The sequence below is a fragment of the Carassius auratus genome, chromosome 13 (genome assembly GCF_003368295.1).
Source record: "Carassius auratus strain Wakin chromosome 13, ASM336829v1, whole genome shotgun sequence".
Taxonomy (NCBI): Eukaryota; Metazoa; Chordata; class Actinopteri; order Cypriniformes; family Cyprinidae; genus Carassius; species Carassius auratus.
Genome location: NC_039255.1, coordinates 8,598,816 through 8,621,214, shown reverse-complemented (window position 1 = coordinate 8,621,214; position 22,399 = coordinate 8,598,816). Strand labels below are relative to the sequence as shown.

General features: G+C 36.3%; 1 pseudogene; it reads right to left on the bottom strand.

Moving 5' to 3' along the window:
- Positions 1-22,399, bottom strand: part of LOC113112524 (probable lysosomal cobalamin transporter) — a 67,830-nt pseudogene that overhangs the window by 8,825 nt on the left and 36,606 nt on the right.

The window sequence follows — 22,399 nt, the reverse complement described above, 5'->3', positions numbered from 1 at the left end:
ACAATATTTCATTTTGGGGTGAAGTATTCCTTAAAGCGTGAAGCTAAAGCATTTTAAAATAATTAATCACCCAAAAACCAGAACCGATCTCACGTCATTCCAAAACACTACCGCTGTCATATTTTCATGAAAAACCACTTAGAAATGTTGAACTTCTATACTATACTCCAAGTCTCCTGAAGCCTGAAGTCAACTCTTATGAATTTAGAAAATAAAGCAATAAGCCCCAAGAAGCCGTGGTTTATAGTGAATTTATAACAGCTAAAGGGCGTTGTTAGGCACAACGCGATGCGAAGTAAGCTCACTGTAAACCACAGCTTCACGGGGCTTATTGCTTTTATAAAACGATTATTTCATTGACATACTGCAGTAAGGTATCACAGAATAAAACAGAGCAAATATAGTGAAATGATATTAAAAAAAAAAAAACTGTATTCTTCCACCAAACAATGTAGTTCCTCAGAAACAGTTGTGGTTCCAACAAAGTGGTTGATGAGCAACACACAGAAGTAAACAAAGGTGTATGTTTGTAGAGTAATTTACAACAGATTCGACCGCGGCTCAACCAATCAGAATCAAGGAACAGAACTATCCGTTTTATAAGACTCTATACCTCACTCACAGTCACAAGTCATATGGATTAATATTATGGTGCTTTTTCTGAGCTTGGCAGCAAAACTAAACATAATTAACACAGTATGGAAAAGGGCAATATTAACATTTAGCTAACATCTTCATTTTTATTCCATGGAGATAAAAAACAAACTCAAACAGGTTTGGAATAACAACATAATAATGACTTCTTTTTTTTTTTTTTGAAGATAACTGATCCTTTCAGTATCACAGCAAGACTAAAGTATATTTTAATTTGCTTTTGAGTGTCTGAAAATTGCTAATAATTTAACAGAGGAATAAACATTAAAATCTTTATTATTTATTTTCTTGCTTGTTTCAACAGCGCTTGGAGCTCTTATGATCGGTGCATTCAAAATCAACGGATATATTTTTCCAAACAGACCACATCTGTGCATTTGCTGAGAGCCAGACGAGCATCATGCGTTCATTAGGCCACGGTAAGAAATCAATCTGACAGGATGAGAAAATTTATGCCTGGCCGACTGAACGGGAGAGCAGAACATTGCAAGTTTCATTTTAATTTGCAGCTCCTGAATCTATTGGCAAGCGACTTGGTGGATGGTAGCTATAGCAACAACACTTGATCCTCCAGATACACTGCATATATCTGAACTAAAACGAACTGATATAATATCATTAATATGAATACGGAGAGAAAGACAGGAAGAGAGACATGCAGGAGCTAAAATAAATCGGAGAAACAAAGGATGGTGAAAATAAGAAAGATCAGGAAAATGATAATACAGTTGCCTGTTGAATGCATAAAAAAGCATATAAAGACATAAGCACTGCCTTTTGTCAAATGAACTCTATAGCTATGCCTTCAACAGTTCAGATGACTTCAGCAGCGGTTTGAACTCAAATTCTGCCTGCATAACGAGATCCAATAACGCCTGTTTAATTGACATTAATGGTGGGCGGTATGACCGAAATCTTATATCACAACATGACTAATTTTATATAACGGTATCAGTATGTATGTATGTTTTTTTCAGCTGGTTTTATGTAAGTAAGGGAAAATATACATCCAGCTGGTTATTCTCACAGAATAAACCCAGACAGGGTGATCAGGACCCCAATGCGAAGCGGAGGGCTACTTGTGGCTACTTGCCACATAAGTAAATAATGCAAAATATTGATTTGAGTTGAAATATTTGAACGCAAAGCTTCCGTGAAGACAGCCGTTGTGAGCAAGCGGCAAATTCAAACTAAACGGACATTTAAGGGAAATGGTGCAGGCAAACCAAGTATTACACAACATTTCACCACAAAATAATTAAAGCAATAAAATAATTAATACAAAAATGTTTTAAAACATTACTAGTTTGTTAGTTCTCTTATAATCCATTACAGTGTGCAAAACTATCGTTGCAAAATGGCAGCAGCTGCGTTTGTATAAAACGAGAGCGAGTCTGCGATACCAGGATGACATGATTAAACACCCGGATGAGCCTGTGTTATTAGCTTTTACCGGTTGTTATCCAGGGATAACAGACCTCGGCATGTCGCGACTGACCAATCAGAATCAAGTATTCCACAGAGCCGTGTTATAACTTGGGGTGAAACTATTGAAATATATATATATGTATCTTTATTAAACTAAATTATAAATCTAATTAAATGGCATTAAATTATTCATATTATTTTATATTAAAATTATTTTACATTATAAACACACACAAACTCTCTCTCTCTCTCTCTCTCTCTCTCTCTCTATATATATATATATATATATATATATATATATATATAATATTTTATAATATTATTAATTATATAAAATATATTTTATACATAGCTGAGAATAAAAAATAAAAAATGTGTCTATAAACTGTGTCAAGTCACAGCGTTGCTTTGGCAACCATGCACAACTAATTTCTGAATACAACACCCCATAATAGCAAGTTCTACCACGTTCTGACTTGTTTAGGATACGTCATGCTCAGTATTTTCACATTTATCCATATTTCACTCTCAAGTTAAAGTAAAACGTAGAGCAGTCCTACACACAACTAGCAACACAAATATACAGTATCTACCAGCTCACAGCACAATCTCTACCAGATGACACGTTTCTGCCGTCGCACGGTGTATCCCATCATACCGGCCGGCACTAATTGACACTCTCCATCACTCAAACCCAAAGCACTTCCTGCAGGAGCTTGAAGGACAACCCAACCCCGGCATTATTGCCAATCCAAGCTGTGCTCTGTGAAGCAGGACTCGCCTCTTGCTCTGTCGACCTGAGGCGTGAGAGCGGCGGGGTTCGAGAGCACGGGTCGGGCCCTGCGGGGAGAGATGCTCTCGGCTGGATACCGCGCCCTCACTGTCGCATGTGTTCTCCCTGCTTGACACTTCCTCCCACTCACGCCTGGTTGTGCAATGGCTGTTACGCAAGACAGAGCAGCTTCCGGAGTGATAAGAAGACTCTGGTTGCTGCACAAGAGGGAAAGATCTGGCAGAGCGAGAGGACTGCAGATGAAAAATGGCAAGAAAAGGAAAGCAAGAAAAAGTCAATATTATTCAATTCTTTCATCTACAGGCCAGCTGGCAGGACGGCTCTGTGCTGCAGGTCAACAGTTACGAGAGGACGAACAGACATAGGGCCAGGAAGATCAGCATCTCATCAAGGGTCTCAAAGTGACAGTCGATATGCTGAGAGTAGAGTCTGGAGAGAATTGGGGAAGGGGCTGAATTGATTACTCATTCAATTACAATAATTAAGCGGCTACTTGAGGCACTCTGTCTTAACATGCTTTTGTCATTTATTACTCTTTAAAAGAGGAAAGGAAAAGTCTTCATTTCTCTTTAAGACAAAAAATAAATAAAAGAGCTCAACAAGGGACACTTTTGTGTTCATGAGCATCATATTAAAGACTATGACCATCAGCATCCAAACCACTGGGGCAAAAATGAGCTGAATTGTGTTGCAGGCACACACACACACACACACACACAAAAAAAAGAGTTTGAAACTATTTTTTTATACATTTAATCATTTAGTTTTATTCTTTAGTCTGATTACTTTTTGATCACTTTTGACTCGTCTAAATAATGGACCTGAATAGGATAATCTTGTATCTTATTAATATAAAAAGAAAAACAATATAAATATAAAAACAGCAAAAGAGAAATAAAATTAACTCCATTCTTGTAATCAACTACATGAAGTGCAATGAACATTACATTATATCAGGGTTTTTGCAAACTGATGCTTGTAAATGAACTCTGGGGGTTTATAAATCGACGAAAAGCTAATAATTAAATCTTAAAATGTTTTTAAAAAAATGTAAAAACATGATGTAATCATGTAAGCAATGAAATAGTAACTATAGTCTGATTATGAATATTTTAAAGCATAATATCACCTAATTACAAGCATTTAGTTTTTGGAATATGATTATGTAATCTGGACTACATTTAGGGTTCACCATGATGAACGCATACAAGGGAAATTGTGCAGTGACAGGTGTGCAAAATGTGGGATACAGATAAATAGTTTCTTAAACATATCCAATAGTTAAAAAAAATAAATTACATTAAAAAGGAATGAGATCAAACCATTCCCTATTTGTTAAAAAAAAAGAGCCAGCCATCATATGTACGTATATGATTAACATGAACTCAGTGAACACTAATTCATACAGTAGCCCAAATATCAAGCAGCCTTCATTTGTTACAGCTGGACTATCTTTCATCTGTCAAGTGACTGTTGAATGATGGTCATGTGAATGACCTCTGCCGGACACAATACAGCCATAAATCAAGCCAACAATAACAAACGTTTACACTGACTTCCTCAACCAAGCTGACCAGTTCACGGCATCAAGAGGATCAAAAACTGTCCCTTTTTGGACTGATAAAATAAACTGTTAGCCACGTTCTATTCTCCAGAACAAAAACAACAAATCTGACTTCTCTGCTAAGATCTGAGAAATCATTCGGGTTGCCGCCTCACAGCTAGAGCGACCCCAATCACAAAAATCAAACCCTGATAATGAGTGAGGGTAAAGTCTCAATATCAGGGGCAACCTCAGGAACAGTCCAAATTTGTTGCGATACGCAATCTGGAGAAAGATAAAGACAGATGATTCAGAAAAAAATAAAATTAATAAATTTTTGTATATTAAGTTGTAACACAAACAAACTGCTGAGAGCTTTTAAATTCACTCAGCATGCCTAATGGTTCCAAACCACAGTAGAAAAAAAACTTTGTTAAGATAAAATTAGCTAATATTGAGGAAAATTTCAAATGCTTCCAGATTTATGTAGATGGTCCAAAACCTTTAATTGCACCAGCCCCCCGCTCAAACCCCGTTTCATACTGATAGTGAACAGCACTTGTAATAAAAGCAAATGGAAATCACGTCTCCCGCTGTGAAGCAATAGACAATCCCGTGCTAATGGACGATGTACTGCTTTGTCTTGCACTGTTCTATTTGAAAACAGTAATGAGGCATTTTGCTGATGACAGGTAGGTGGCAGAAACACAATGACTGGGCTCCGCTAACTGACCGCAGATAGGAAAAGGCCAAAACCCACACAGACAGATTGGGAGGCTGTGCTGGTTGGCAAGCAGACGGCTTAAAACTACGCTGGTTCTAAAATGCGAGTCAACTGGAGATGGATCAATTTTGGGTGACCCGCAGAGCAACTTCTGTTGCGCATATTTATCCTCTATTGTGCGAGACAGTGCCTCATTTTGGCTTTGAGAGACTTAATTGGGTTATGATACAGAGCATTGTTTAAAGGATGCATATGGGGAACCGTTCACGCAGGCACAAACTGCAACACAACTGACTTCTGTTGTTTTTTTTTGTTTTTTGTCATCTTTTTATTAGAGGTATCTGCTAAGGAAAAAAAAAAACCATCATGATTACTGTTGCTCATAGCTAAGGTTAGGGATTTGAACAGCGTATACAATTCGCAGCTATGAACTTGAATGCTACTTCAAATCATGTGGCTTGTTGAGAAGAGGTGTGCTATTACTGTTCAGAGCAATCTAACTTTTTCTTTTCACCTGGCAGGTGCTAAAATGAGTGGCATTTACTTACACTGAAGGGACCTGAGCCATAACAGCCCAGAAATATGACAAACAATTCAGAACACTGCACAGCAACTGTGTAGTAACTGGCTCGAATACCCTAGCAACAGCATAGAAACATGCTAAAAACAATTGACCTTAGCAGCCACCTAGAACCCCCTAGCAACAGAATTACCATGCCAAAAACCATTCACAATAGCAACTGCATAGAACACCTTAGCAACAGTCTAGATCACCCTGGCAACAGCAGAAAAAAAAAATTCACCTTAGTAACAGCCTAGAACACCCTAGCAACAGCAAAGAACTATGCCAAAAACAATTCATTTTAGCATCTGCAAGAAAAAAAATAAATACAAAAATACATGCCAAAAAATGCAATCTTAGCAAAGACTTAAACACCCTAGCAACAACACAGAAATATGTCAAAACAATTCACCTTAGCAACCGACTAGAACACCCTAGCAACTGCATAGAAACATACCCAAAACAATTTACCTTAGCAACTACCTAGAACACGCTGGCAACAGCACAGAACCATGCCAAAAACAATTAACCTTAGAAACCACTTAGAACACCCTAGCAACAGCACAAAACATGCCAAAAATCTTTCAAAACAGCTTTCATGTAGCAATCAACCTAGCAACTACTTAGGAATCAATACAGAAACATGCTAAAACCAGTGTGTAACAACAACCCCAGCAATCTCAAATAAACATGCAAAAAAAAAAAAACTTTCAGAACACATTAGCAACCACCAAGAACACCCTAGCAACAGCATTAGAAACACGCTGAAAACCATTCAGAACACTCCTATCACTATGAGAGTGAGTTTGGAGCATTTTCTACAGAAAATGTAAACAATCGAGCTAATACGGTCAAGTTCGTGGCTAAAGTCAGCTCTAACATGACCTGAATTTTTAATAGCGGTCTATAAAAATGGAAAGCAGAAGAATTTCTTAGCCTGTCAGTCTGATATTCTGGCACAATCCGAGGACCTGAAGAGGGTGTGAAGAAATTAGCAGGTGGAATTTAGCCCAGCATAGAGAGGTGTATTTTAAGAAAGGTTAGAGCTGATGGGGGACACGTCTTAAGGAAGATTGGCCACTTCTTCTTGGTTCACTGATCCAATTGCATATTAATATCTTTTATTTCATTATTTTTCCAATATCCTCCAATGAGACTGGAATGTAATATCGGAGTGCCCTCCTCTGGATAGAAAACAGTATCATGGCTGCACACTCAGGCTGGATGGCAGTATATCAAAACTATAACCAATCGGATTTGAATCCACCATGACATTACGGAATAACTTATACCTCTATTTCCCAGGTTTTGAAGCTGATCTCATAAAACAAATGTGTCAAAACCACACTAAGGAGACAGACCTGGTATTAAATTAACAAGATGTTATAGAGCTTAAAATCACTCATCACAATGCAGAGCATGATATAACGCTGTTAAAACACTAAATCAAAGCTTTTACAGTAAATCCCAACAATCATTTAGTATTTTAAGTCACCTTTATTCTCTTAAATAATCATGAAAATAAAATCTCTGGGATCAGTATCTATAATATGTTGAATTAGATTCCTCGCTGTACACTGCGCACTCAAAACACACAGATCTATCTGCAATTAACTGCAAATGTATGGAGGCAATTAACCTTAGAGATCGTAATTAACACTTTTGCTGGTTTAAACCACTAATTTAACAGCATTTTAATTAATGTAGATCTCCTTCCTTCAGACTTCTATTTGCTGTCTCCCCCTTTCGCAATGAACACAGAGAAAAGCTGCAAGGGTCATGTTCTGTAGGCATGACATCTAACCTCATATCTTTGTATTGTCAAGACTATTTACAGTCTTTCCTCATTGGCTGAGCACACAAAACCAAACATTTAGATACATTCAGATACAGCAGCGCAAAAAAAGCAATGGTCTGTCACACCTGAAACTATTTTGATCTCCTATTCAGATTCTGAGTCTGTCTCCAGCTGGTTTACGATTTCATCTCACACCTAGCATCATTAATAGCTACTGCTTCTTCAAACTGTCCTCTGCAAAATCCATTTCATTCTATTTACGGAGTACTCTGCACATCTCTTCATAACTGACATACAAATAAATATTTAGAACTGTTTGCATCGGGGAGCGACTGATATATAGTCAAACTTGTATCTGCATGGCCAGCACTGTAATCGAGAGAACAAACAGTTCAAAAAAGAACAAATATCATATTGTTGCATATATAATGGATGCGAATAGAGCAGAGCAGTAGGGTTCCAGAAGTAAAACAAAAAAAACAAAAACCCTGTTTGTTTTCTCCATAGAGAAATTGATGCTCAACATTCAACAATAAAATATAAACCTCTAAAAACAGACCTACTATGAGCTCTGAGGTTGTTAATGGTTAATGTATGCGCATGTAAGTGTGATTTCAGTCGAGTTTAATTGCAAAATTCCCAGTGAAGAACTAAACTACCCATAATTCTGAGGACACCAATTGGTGCTACCATGAAAACATAAATCTTGACAAAAGAGATTCACTCCCATGACGCACTGAGAAGGATGCAACAGAGCCTCTAATACACTGATTTTATATTTATACATTATAGTTTTATGAGTTTTGATTCAGTTAGGCCAAATAAATTAAAGGCAAATAAACCACTTTTAAAAAGTTTGGGGTCAGTAAGATTATTTAAATAATATCTCATGCTATCAAGTATGCACTTATTTATATTCATATTGTGAAATATTGTTACACAAACATTTTTACATATTTTTTATATATTCATAAGAAGTCAAAGCTGAATTTTCAGCAGCCCTTACTTCAGTGTCACATGATTCTTCAGAAATCATTATAATGTGTTGTTTTTGTGCTCAAGAATACTAAAATATGCAATATTTTTTTATACAAACCATAGGAGATTTTTTTTACAGATTATTAAAAAATTGTTCAAAAGAACTATTATCTGAAATTTTGAAATATAAACAAATATATAAAGAGGTTACTTTTGACTTTTACTGCCACATAAAAGTATTCATTTCTTTCAAAAAGACCACAAACTTTTGAACATTACTGGCCCCAAACTTTATATTTTATACTATATATTTTGCCCTTTCAGAGTTGATTGGTTTAATTCATGTCTTAACTGATTTAATTATTTTTTTTAATCACAACGAAGAAAATGAATGGGAACAATATGAACCAAGTGTGAAAAGCGTGGGCAGTCACAGTAGCGCTCCCCAGCCAAAGACTCTTTAAATGGGCAATACTTTTTTTTACCTGAAGTCCACTTACTATACAATGTTAGTAAAGACCACTTGCACAAAAAATGCATTTCAGACCCTTAGAATTTAACAGGATGTTTTTGCTACTGTACATTGAACACCCCCATATGTAAATGACCTCTGTTATTAATGGTGTCTTTGCAGGCAAAAAAACAAAAACAAATCTAATCTTCAAATATAAAAGACAAAACGTATATATTTTCCATGATATCACCTCTTTAAAACTCCTCACTAACCATTCCTTATAGAATGGTGAAGCATAATCAATTCAGGTTGGTTATTCTGTGGGTGATAAAGAATGAGTCTTACCTTCAGGAGCGTCCGCGTCACATATCTTAGTGACGGCAGTGGAATGATTGCCTTGTGATGGGTCTGCTGTGGGCAGAGGGGTCTGGGGACAAACAAAAAACTATAAGCCCAATCTGATCTATGCAACAGCACTCTAAATGCATGGAAGTAAACATAAGAAATATGTTTTTCACATAAACATATGTAAGGACTTGAACACTGTTCATGTTCACCTAATAAGCAGTTGAGCAAAGTTTAGTCATTTTAAAGACTTGATTCATAATTGAACCCAACTGACATAGTTTCCTTCAGTAAACTAATGCAAAAAAAAAAAAAAAACAGACTTGAGTATAAACAACATTCGTACAAGAATACTGATAAAAAAGCAAAAAAAATTAAAAATAAATACTCATTCTGCGTAATTCCATTTGACACGTACTAATTATAAGAGGCAGACTGACTATATTTTGGTTATTACATTATGGGAATGTGTTCAGAAATATGATTACAGTTTGAATTACACATTCCATGTGCTTTGAAATAATGCATTGCTGTTTATGCTGGAGGATGAAATGAGTAAACCTTTTTGTAAAAAGTACATACATGAACTATCTAGGTGTAATTAGGAGTCTAATAATTATTTGTAATTATATAGAAATCTAATTCATTCTGAAAGTCTTCACCATTTATTACTGCACACATTTAAAAGTGACTATTTACTCTCTTAATACACAGTCCTCATTGCATTATGCAGGATTTATTATTCTAGTATATTAAGATACTTAAATGTATATGTGCTATTTACACAATATATATTTTATTATATTACTGCAGATGTTTCACCAATGACTAATATTTCTTCTTTGAGGAATCTTACGAGCATAGAATTGCCCAAAAAAAAAAAAAAAAAAAAAAAAAAACAGTTCTTCACAAACCCAAATCTAATGCAAACTACTGTTTTCTACTACAAATTTCCTGGATCTGCACTTAAATGGAACTGGAACTGCTGCAAATTACTCTTCCTACCATTCCGATTTAGATTCCAATTCTGTATCCTGTTTGCTACGTCAATTCCAATTCAGGGATTGAATTGGAATTTAAACAGCACCCTAAATTCAACACAACCCTTTAAGATATGCATTTAATTTATGCTTATTTCAGTATTTACATCTAACGCTGCAGAGGGGCGAAGGATGGGTGTAACTGGTCAGATTTCAACACATGTTGTGATGTTTACTGAGTAGAACAGGTTCGATCTTGCCGCGAGCCGTTCTTCCTTCTCTGTCCTCAGAAGACGATTTGCCCCATCAGCCTTCTGACAGCTTGTCAGCCTCACAGCAAATTACTCTTCATTTGAGCTTGTATTATGTAAAGGCAGCATAACTTTTGGATGTAATCAAATGGGATAAAATGCACCACCGGAAAGCACTGCAGAATGCCTGCCCTTCCAGAAAGTGAAGAGAAATCCGATTTGATTGATGAAGAGTTTGTCAGTTTCAGCCACGGATCGCTCACAGTCTGTTCCGTGACCACCTGATGCATTGTGTGGATAAAAATGGCAAGCGCTGACTGACAATTGCCATGTCAACCTAGACTGGCAGGGTTTATCTAACTTTCTGATGAGTTTTTTTGTTCATGATATTCTATCACTGTGGTTTAAGTTAGCACATAAAAACAAAGAAAGTGTATTCAAAGGCATCACATCTAGGTCTGAGTGGGTGGATCTCGGCTAGAATAACCTGGCCAGATTTTGTGCCAATAGTTGATCAGCAGTTGCTAGGCTACATATAGAAAGATATGGTATAGATTCACAATAAAGAACATGCAGGCAAGTTTTCACACTTAATATGATCAGGTCAAACCTCATATGAATGTACAGACATCCGAAGAAGAAAAAAGCAATACATAACAGATGCAGGAAGTTAATGGGTTTTGAAGGGAGTCAGGAGAGAAGGTTTTGAAAGGCTTTCCAACACTTGCTTTGTAAAGGGTTGATCATTACATACTTATGTCACCGGCGTGGGCCCTGTTTGCTCGGGATACGACAGCTGTAATCCTGTAATCCTGATGCCGTGCGGCACAGGGGATTGACTGTTACACAAACAAACCCACATCTCACCTGCAGCAGGTATTTCTGGCTGCCGTACATGACGTATTGCGGGGCCAGACTGTAGATCATGTAGCTGGTGTGGAGGACGATGAGGAGGAGGATCATGCAGAGGAAGAGGAGGGCCTGAGGTTGGGTTCTCTGAGGCCTGATCTTATACAGCTTCACAAAAAGAAACAAAAACATCCTTATATTACTCATTTGAGCAAATACTACGAGTGTACAGTACTCTGAACCGCAGAAATGCTTTATACAAATAATGTTGCATTAAGATCAACAAAAACAAGGATATATACTGTATAGAAGAGCTGTAAAAATGGAATCTTTAAAAACATAGAGGGTCAAAATCGAGACACTTGCATTACTAAGGTCTGCTACACAATCCTTGCACAATATTTTATGTTGGGTTTGTATTTGTAATGCAAAACCAAGTATTATTATCTGTATGTTACATATAAAAATATGATGTTTTTTTTGTTATCAATATAATTTCTTGTGTTTTTATATATAGAACAGCAATCAGCACATTAGAATGATTTCTGAAGGATCATGTGACAAGACTTAAGTAATGATGTTGAAAATTCAGCTTTGCATCACAGGAACAAATTCAATTTTTAAATATATTAAAATAGAAAAGAGTTATTTTAAATAAAACTATTTCACAATATTACACTTTTTACTCAGGTTTAAGCGCATAAATGCTGCCTTGGTGAGCATAAAATATATAAAAAAAAAATGTTTAAAAAACATAACTTTTCCAAACTTTTGACAAGTACTTAATATACACCATATTTATTGATGATATATTATATGAAATTATTATTTTATTAAATTAAACTATGTTAAATATGTATTATATAAAATATTATGAACTGAATTTTTATAGAAACACAAATCAGCATATAACTTAATTAATAGTATTAAAAAAAACTGTAAGGAAAAAAAAGAAGGACGTTTTTGCAGTCATAGTGTACATACATTTAGCCTATGCAAACTAAATGTCCAAATTTAAATCATACAAATCCACTACAACAACAGCATTAAAATGCTTAATAAAGCAGGTGGACAAAATTTGGAGGTGGGAGACTGTTTGTGTCTCACCCGTATCCAGAAGAACCAAATCCCCATGTTACGAATCCCGGCCATGGAAGTGAAGACAAAGTACATAGTGATGATGGTGATGAGAACATAGTCCAGTGGGAAAACCTGAAGGAAGAAGTGAAAAATCAACCAGTTTTGCATGACATCTTGATCTATTTCAGCCATTCACCAGGGCTACTATGCAGTCTCTATTCATCTACACACAACACACACTTTTCAGGCCTTAGTGTCGACTAAAGAACCATTACCCTGACAATGAAGATGGCAGGAAGGCCATAACAGTGTTGCACACTTTCACTGCCTTTTTCTTTGCGTACCAGAGTGGTTTTTCAGAGTAATTGATGCATGTTTCACAAACCAAACAATGCTGGAGGCACAAAAGTTATATAAATATACACTCTCAGGGGTGGCCTAAAATACTGTCACTCCTGTGCTAGAGATGTATCGCTGCACAACTCTGAAGTGATCTTTCAGCAATCCTGACTATTTTCAATGCATTTCATCTCAAAAGAGCCACAGGAAGTACACGGCAGAACTGTTTCAAAGTCAAGCTAAAAATGTTCCTCCTGTTCTTGGAAGAGCTGTAGGTTCGTAGAAACAGCAATGCCTCTTCCGTTGGCAGCTTGTCCTCCATAACTCCACTGGAGCTGAACTGAGCAAAACACACACTGAACTTACCTGTTGGCCTCATATCGCAGACGGAACATGGTCAGTGACATCATGAAGTACAAATTAGAAATGTTTCTGGAAGCATGAGCAATAATTCTCCGGCCTGCATGTCTCATCCTTTTGCAAGTTACTTTTCTTTTTTCCTTTTCACTTGGCCTAATTGCAGAAATCAATGGATTCCTGGATTCCTGAACAATTTGGTTTTAATCAAGCCATCTTAAGTAGCGAGTGAAACAAGTGATCATATTTTACTCAAGCACATGGAAACTGATCACACTGCTACTTGAAGTATATTGAAGGATTTGAAATCGCTTCCAAAAGCACTAAATATGTAAAGCACACTTATTTCTGATTCATAAACAGTGATGGGAATAACGGCGTTATAAATAACGGCGTTACTAACGGCATTACTTTTTCCAGTAACGAGTAATCTAATTGATTACTCTTCTCATCTTAATAACGCCGTTACCGTTACTGCCAAAAAATGCGGCGCGTTACTATAACTGATGATGAAGCTGTTTTTTTTTTTTCATCAGACCAACTAGATCTCTGAGCGAGAGGCAAATACTTTTTTTTTACTGTTCTTCCTTGGTTAGTGGGCAGAGCACGAGACAAGCGCATAAATGCTGACGATTGGCTGAGGTAGAGTAAAATTTCATTGTAAGCCAATCAGAGGTAGAGTTGGGCGGGTTTTCGAAAGCACGCATAGTAGTGATTGGAATTCGGCTCTTTTGACTCAGCTCACTGAAAAGAGCCGGCTCTTTGGCTCACAAACGGCTCTTTAAATGACTTTGACTATAATATTTCAATTTTTATTACATAATTATTTAATTTCTATAGGCTAAATTTGAAAAAAAAATAGAGTTGGCTCTTCAGATATGCGAGCCAGCTCCCGAAGTTCAACTAAAAAAGCCGGCTCTTAGAGTCGGCTCATTCGCGGATCGCGAACGACTCATCAAAAGCTCATTCGCGAACGAGTCGATCCATCATCACTAACGCTCATTCGCGAACGACCCATCATCGGACAGGACAGGACACACAACGAACAACACAAGCCAGTCAGTCAACGAGAGACAGGTATGGCGACGAGCCCAAATAATCCAAAAGTAGCCTTCTCTAAATAGAAGTATATACATTACTTTTTCCTTCAAGAAATTAAAGAAACAATAAAAGGAAATATCAAAAGTTCCCAAAAATCTATCGTGTTATTTGCATTGATCCACTATATAAACATAATATCTACATACATGCCATTTGATTGGAGGCTAGTCTCACTTTGTCCCACAGCAACTTTTTTTTTTAGATGTGTGTACAATGTTTCATGTTTCTGTTAATAATGTATTGTATTAAGTGTCCATTTCATTATAATATTCAGATTTATCATAAATAATTGAACATGCACATGTATTTTAAGTTCCTTTAAAGAGGGGTAGAGGTGGGGTCACGTTTGAGCATTTAAAATTTAATTTTACTTGAAAGTAACGCAATAGTTACTTTCTTAAGTAACTAGTTACTTTAAAAATTTGTAACTGAGTTACTAATTTAGTTACTTTTTGGAAGAAGTAACTAGTAACTGTAACTAATTACTTTTTAAAAGTAACTTGCCCAACACTGTTCATAAATAGCTCTTAATTCAGAGGTCATCACATCTTTTTATGCGGCAAGCGGCCACAGACTGCAGACAGAACGATAAACTGTTCAGGGTCTTTTGTATTTCAAGGATTTGGACATTGTCATACTTGAAGATTGCTTGTGCAGTGTCATCACATTTCCTGGTTTCTGTTTTAAGCAGATAAGATGCATAAATGCAAACACAAATGAACCTAAAACTACAACTGTTAAGCATTATGAATCTCAGATACACTGAAATGAGCTTAAAATCTGATTGTGAAAAAAAAAGAGTGAGCAAGGAATATGTTGAAAAATAATGTTGGGCTTCACTGTCCATACATATTGATCCTGCATTCAAATCTACCCACTACGAATTTAGTCTTTGAGAATGTTTTATGCTCAGGCAATACAGCCTAATTAGAGGAAGTAAACTGCTATTGATGATGTACACTGCCTGCCAAAAATGTTTGAGTAAATTTATGTTTTTCATTATGGTAAAAACCTTTTGATCTGCCAGCTTTTGCTTATACACTTTCAGATGAAAGTGGAAATGGTAGTGTATGAATTTCTTTAGGAAACTAAGTTTTGAATTCTTATAGTTATTATTAATCAATAAAAAGTTGAAGAAGAAAAGCAGCCTACAAAGAAACGCTTCAATACTGATTTAAAAGCATCTCATTTACTGGCCACTACATAATTATCATACTTACATTTTTGCTATTTTATAGTTTGTCATTCAAATTTGAAGAAACATTAAAAATAGCAAAAATAAGGAATGAGCAGGTGTGTCCAAACTTTTGATTGACAGTGTACACTTGCCAATTAGAGAGTAATGCTGCTTTTCTTGGCAGAAATTGTCTACAGTGAGCAGATCTCATTCTTCACATTTCTTATGACAGGCGCAGGCCAGTGTTATTCTGCTACTAAGTTTTGTAGTAAAACCAAAGCGAACAATGCTTTCCATTTCTGGTACCTTCTCCTCCCGAGCCATTACACAACTCTGGTTGCACACAACTGTCACCAGCACTCATGTCGGGGACTCAAACCTAATGTGATTCTGAGACAAAAGAAAAAGAGAATGCTGCTCACCGGTTGCAGTGCCAGCAGTAGCTCATTGAGAGGGTTGGTTAGGTTGGTCCCAAAGATGATAAATCCAGTGCTGATGCCAGCTGAATGTAAAGCCTTATCCAGACTGCAACAAGACAAACACATTTAACGGCATCATCACATTAGAGACTGAATTAAAAACATCATTAACAACAGTTCTCCATGGTTTGCTATAGAATGATGGTATATTATTGTAAGTGTGAGCCAATATACAGCACTACAGGTGTTGATGAATGTGTGTGCACAATAACAACAGATTTATGGTTACTCCTGCACTGAATCAAAGTGTCGCTCAAATGCACTGTGCACTGAAGGGACGCCATTCTTCCTGTGCATTTCAATGGGGTTAGTCATTTGTTGGAAACATGTGAGCGTGTGTATGTGGGAAAGATAATTTAAATGGGCAAAAGTCTGATCAAGAGTGATATTTTGTGCAGGTTGATGGAACTTACTTGGAGATAAACAAGGTCACGAAGAACAAAAGGGCCACCAGGATGAAGAAGACCCCAAGCAAGATCTAACAAACAAAAAAAATCGAAAAAGTTACCAAAGAGTTGGACAAAGTGCTTTTAAGAGTTTAGTAACTTTATTTTAAGGAATAGTGGAATATCCCCAAAAGGCACAACCGTAGAAAATACACACACACATAAATATATATTTTTGAAACCTTGATAATATTGTTTAATGAATAGAAAGAACAGCATTCATTTCAGATGGAAATGTGTTGTAACACTGTAAGAGTCTTTAATGTTACTTATGATAATTTATGAATTAAATGAGTGAAATTAAATAATGAAATGGTTGCTTGTTTCAATGCAATCATACTGAATGGGAAAAGAGAAGAAACATTGAAAGGCTTTACAAAAGGGATAAAAGTACCATAAAACTAGTCCCCCTGACTTATGCTCTAGCTATTTTCCAAGTTTTCTATAGTCATATGAAGATATAGGATAGCTCCTCACAGAAAGTACTGCATTACTTTAGAAGACTTGGAATATGGTGAATGATTCATGATTTTGATGATACTTTTATTGTGTTTTTTCATTATTGTGAAGCTCTACGGCCCCAGTTCTCATTCATTTTCATAATGCTGAAAAGAGTTACCTGGATGTTCTTCAAGACATGTGGACAGTGCGAAATGGGGCTGAGTAAAATGACAGAGTTTTCATTTTAGGAGGAACAGTACCTTTACATGAATCACCATGAATCACTGAATTGATTCTTTTGAAGCGGTTCGTTAAAATGCCCTGCCTGAACGAACTAATTCAATACTACATAGTTACTCCTCTGCAATAATTTACAAACACAGATATACTAGCAATTTACTATCCCTATTGGTCCATCGTGTCTAACCCAGAGGTTGTGTCGTTTTACACATGGCCATATGGTGTGACCCACCACAGACTGACACAGTCACCAAGAGTAATATGGACGACATGGTCACGAGCTCTCTAAATAAGGAACAGACTGAACTGCAGATGAAAGGGTAAATGAACAAAGACAGAGACGCAAACACTCACAACCCACAAAGCAAAACAAAACCAATATGCCAGAAGGAATGGCTGCCTTTGACTGGCCTCCCGGAGCTCACGACTGCTTGACTTGACTTGAGAGAGTAAACAAAACCCTGACGCGTGTGGAGTAATCACTCCAGATTTTCACAAAACAAAGGAAAAGTGGTGGCAAAAATAAAAAAAATCTATAATAATTTAGAACAAGCGGAAAATACTTTTTAGAGATCTATCTATCTATCTCTAATTTTAAGAGCAGCTCCTCCATTATAATACAGAGTACATATTTCACATTTATGCTAACATAGTTTATTGCAATAATTACATAACTAGAAATGTTGACTCCTAACGAACATTCACAATAGCAAGTGACATTCGCATTGGACACACATTTCCCTCAAGAACAATCTGACAGATTGTGAACTGTAGCGAGAACATAGATTTGTAAACGAGCGTGAATCCTCCTTCGAGACATAATCTATAACTAATTCAAACGAGGCACTGCGAGTTATTAGTGATGCTAGAATTGCGCGTTGTGGTTAAAAACACAGCTGGAGCTATTGTAAGAGTATATTAGGAATTTATGTCTCAAGCTGTTGCTGTAACACCAATAATAAACGCTTGCAGTTATTGCTGTAATAACCGTGACAGCCAGAGCTTTAACTTTACAGAAAGGAGTACATTAATAACAAAAATTACAGCATCGAGCAATTCATTATTCAGCATTCCTTCAGCTACACAACCTTCAAGATAGAGCATAAACACAGCTACTTAAACTCATATGTGCCTGTTTTAAGTTCATTTAAGAAGTTCCTATACATGAGGTTACATGTAAACATGTTTGGAATGTTTTTCCTGTGTTATTGTTCCCCTTATGAAAAGGCAATTTTTAGAGGCACAATTATGCCCAATTTAAATGACATAAAGCACTTCTGAAGTACACAGACTGTTTAATGCTGCTCAGAGGTGGTTTAAATGCATTTACATAATAATTACAATTGTATTTTTTTTATATTTGGGGCTAAGGTGGGTCTGAGCAAGCATAACTTAGTCTGTCAATTGATCTAGCATTGCGTCTTTACACTAAATTTTGAGCAGGACAAAGAGCAGTCTTAAATTGGAAAGTCTTAAATGCAAATGAGAGCAAAATAGAACAAAATCTCCAAAACGGTCTCCAAAATAGAACACAATGTACCCATGAACTATACAACATCAAAACTGATATAAAATGTTAAGGATGCTTTTTTTGCCATGAGGAAGGTACAGCAAATGGTTAACTTTTCTCATCTCTTTGTTTATTTCACATTATGCACAATTTCAAGCTCTGTTTGTTTATCTATATCATTTTTACATCTGCAGTGGCTTGTTTCCCCATGTTTGGCCATAACGGACCACTCGAAGCCCCTGGCAGTAAGAAGCCCCTGGTCATATAGTCGTCCATGCTCTGAGCTCTGCCAAGGGCTGGTTTATCAGGGCACTGTCTAAAAGTGCATTACGGGAGAGATTTTTTTTTTATATCCTTTGAATGATATTGAAAGTCTCTATAGGCATCGCACATGCACAGGCTTCATAAACAGGTTTATTTCATTTTATAATTGGTCTTGCAACCACCTGCCACTGCCGTAATTCCCGGGGCCTGCTGGGTTCTAATGTGCAAACCTCCTGACATGTGTGGAACTGCGCGCATATCTACTACAGCTACAAGCGAACCACCGTGACGACTATACGTATAGATCCAGCGTGCTCATTACTTGTCGCAAAAGGAGAAAATATGGCCAATTTGCATGGCAAATGTTGCATTTTATCTTCTCGAGGCTCATTAACATACCTAAGCACCTCCAATTCACCACTTTCAATTTTCCAAACCAATTTCCGCTGTAGATACAACGGTAAACACAATAATTAAAATCAATCAAACTTAATCAATCTGATACAGAATTTAAGTCAATTAACCTGCTCTCTTAATGGAATCAATCACATCTGCCGAGTGGGTCCACATTAAAGTGTAATAGATGTGTTCGTGTACACACATGCATGTGTGCCATCTATTAGTCTGTGCTGACAGCTGAATTTAACTAAACTCTTCAGCAGGGACTCACACGTATTAAATCGCCTCATCGGACCACCCATGCAACAGTTAGCACCACCCACTGGGCCTCACGACTCTATTCCGTAATGCTATTGGCTGTTGCAGCAAGGCGCATGGAAGCTTGTTGAATATCAGTACACATGTTGTGTTAGTGACAACAACAAAAAACGTGAGAATTCGCAGCAGGGAGCACAAATCGAGCCTGAAAATGGCCCTTGTAGAATATGAAAAGGAGATGCTGACCTCAGATAGATTTAAATACTCTGAAAACCTCTGCACTAAATCGTTACATTTGCATCGTAAATCAAAGACAAATGCTAAAACAAGTGCAGTTCATCATGGCGGCATAAACAAGGGGCAGTGACTGATAGTACAATACATTTGGCAGACAGATTCCTCTCAGTATGCATTTCCCCCGAAGCTGTTATGGGAAAATTAGTAAATCTCAAGCCTAGTTTAGGTATAAATAGAGTCTGGAGTCTATCATTAGAGTGCTATGTTCATGTCTGCTGCTAGTAGGCCGCTAAAGACGGAAACAAGGAAGCCCTCTGGTGCAGAGCATGCTGGGAGAAGAAACGATGCAAAGAATAACAGCAAACGAATGAAAGAAGACAAACATTTTAAAGATAAGCTAGAGGAGTGCAGAAGGTTTGTGACAGTCATAGCTATTTTTTGCATCACTGTGTATACTTAAAGGGACAGTTCTCTGTAAAATGGAAATCCTGTCATAATTTACTCATCCACATTTTGTTATTTTCAAGCTCAATCGCCTCAGTTTACTAAGTCATACCAGAGCATGTTAGCATATGGATTTAACAAGGCCAAGATCTCAATGAGCACACATATTGAAAAAGCTGCCAAATAAATAAATAGAAATATTATATATTCAATAAAAAAAGGGCTTCATTAGTTGGATAAAAGCAATGTATTAAGGTGAAATAATGCATCTAGCAAAGTGGTTGCTCAGTGTGGCAAATCTGTGCCAAAGTGATAAAACCCAAAGGTTTTCTTGATTTTCTTGGGAATACGTGTTGGCATTCTAATAAAGTCATAATGTACAAGTTACATCAAAGTCACCATGAAAATTAATTTCCTTCACACCTCCTCCTAGACTTTGCAAGATAGGATAGTGACATATTGGAATAATTAAATAGGAAGATGACGAAAATGCTTAAAAAAAGAAAAACCCTTCAAAAGTGGAAAAAAGGATAGAAAGGGTAAATGTTATATAGTCTAAGCTATATATATATATATATATATATATATATATATATATATATATATATATATATATATATATATATATATATAAAAACTTTATGTAAATCATACTTTATGCCAATTGTTCTGAAAGTGTAATGGTTACTAGCACAAAAACTTTTATTAAAAAACCAAGGAAATGTTTTAAAGTAAACATGAAACAGCACCTGCAACCCATTTTACTTCCATAATGTAATGTATTTAAGAGTGAAACAGGAAATTCAAACAGACCTGAATGAGAGTTTGCAGACAGCCTCTAAATTTATTTACCATTGCAGTAACCTACATTAAATAAATGGTAACAGCCATTAAATTACCAGATTATTAATCTGCCAAGATTTAAACTTTAAACTTGATTTTAACTTGATTAGTTAACCTTAAAAAACTTGATTTAAACTTGAGTAGTTCACCTTTAAAAAAAAAAAAAAAACACCCTCACAGTATGAAGAAATTAAAGTTATTTTAGATGCAGATACACATTCTGATAAAGACCAGGAACACTTATTGTGGGAGAAAATTGGGGTCAATTTTGATTTCATGACATTGAACCATTTTGAGAAAATGCAACCCATTTGAATGACTTATTTGAGTTTTTTTTGTCATAATTTAGTCTTTCTCTCACCTTAAGAATTAAAACATTTTCGTACCACCTTGTCGAAATAAACTCCAGCCCTGTTTTTAATGCAGGAATTTACATTCATATTTATGCATTTGGTAGACACTTTTACATAGTCTTGAAACTTCACATTTTATCAGTTTGTGCATTCCCCTTTTTGAAAAATGAATAGTGAATGTGAAAATGTGTTTTCAATTGTCAGAAAGTTGTACAAATTCAGAACCAGCCATCTTAGTTTCAACAGATAGTCTCTTTGAGATGTCTGAAAAATTTAATGTATTCAGAGTACACTGAACTAAAAAATAATTTAAAAATAATTAAAAAAAAGATCATAAAAATGTAGATTTATTTTTGCATGACCTCTTTTTTGATTAAAATATAAACACGCTGCAAAACTGTCACAAACAGAACAATGTGGCCATCAATGTGGCCAATCAGAGGTTGTCGAAACTTCAAAAGGCACATGTAGGAAGAAAATAAGTTCATCTGAGGCAAAACTCAACACACCTTCATAGGCCGGAGAGCAGAGCCCACTTTATTGCAGCATGTCCTCTCTGCGATCTCCAGGTGACGGCTCCGCCGATGCAGAACCTGTAGTTTAGCTTCAAGATCCTGGAGGTTCCTCCGGTCTCTCATAGACAGAGGACGCCCATCAGCACACTGAAGAAACAAATAATAACTGACTATTGCAGAAAAAATACATCATACTGGTTTAGTAGTATGGTTTCAAATTGAAAATGTCTTTTAATATTGATGGTTTTATTTTCTCAGCAGCAAATTAATTACCACAGAAAGCTGAAGCTGGTACAAAACATTGTTTATCCTTGTTTACATTCATGCATATGATGATTTAATTAATATATATAGTGTTACAGCAACAGGTTTGTTTGTAAACCAATATCAATGTGGTCTGGGTCATATTTTCCTTTAGTTTATGCAATTCTGTTCATAGTTTATGCAGACAAAGGATTTCATATAACCTAACCATGTTAGCCTTATTTTAACCTTAACCTTATTATCTACAACCTTTGACACCAACATATAGGAAGATATGGAAAGAGTTTTCTCCT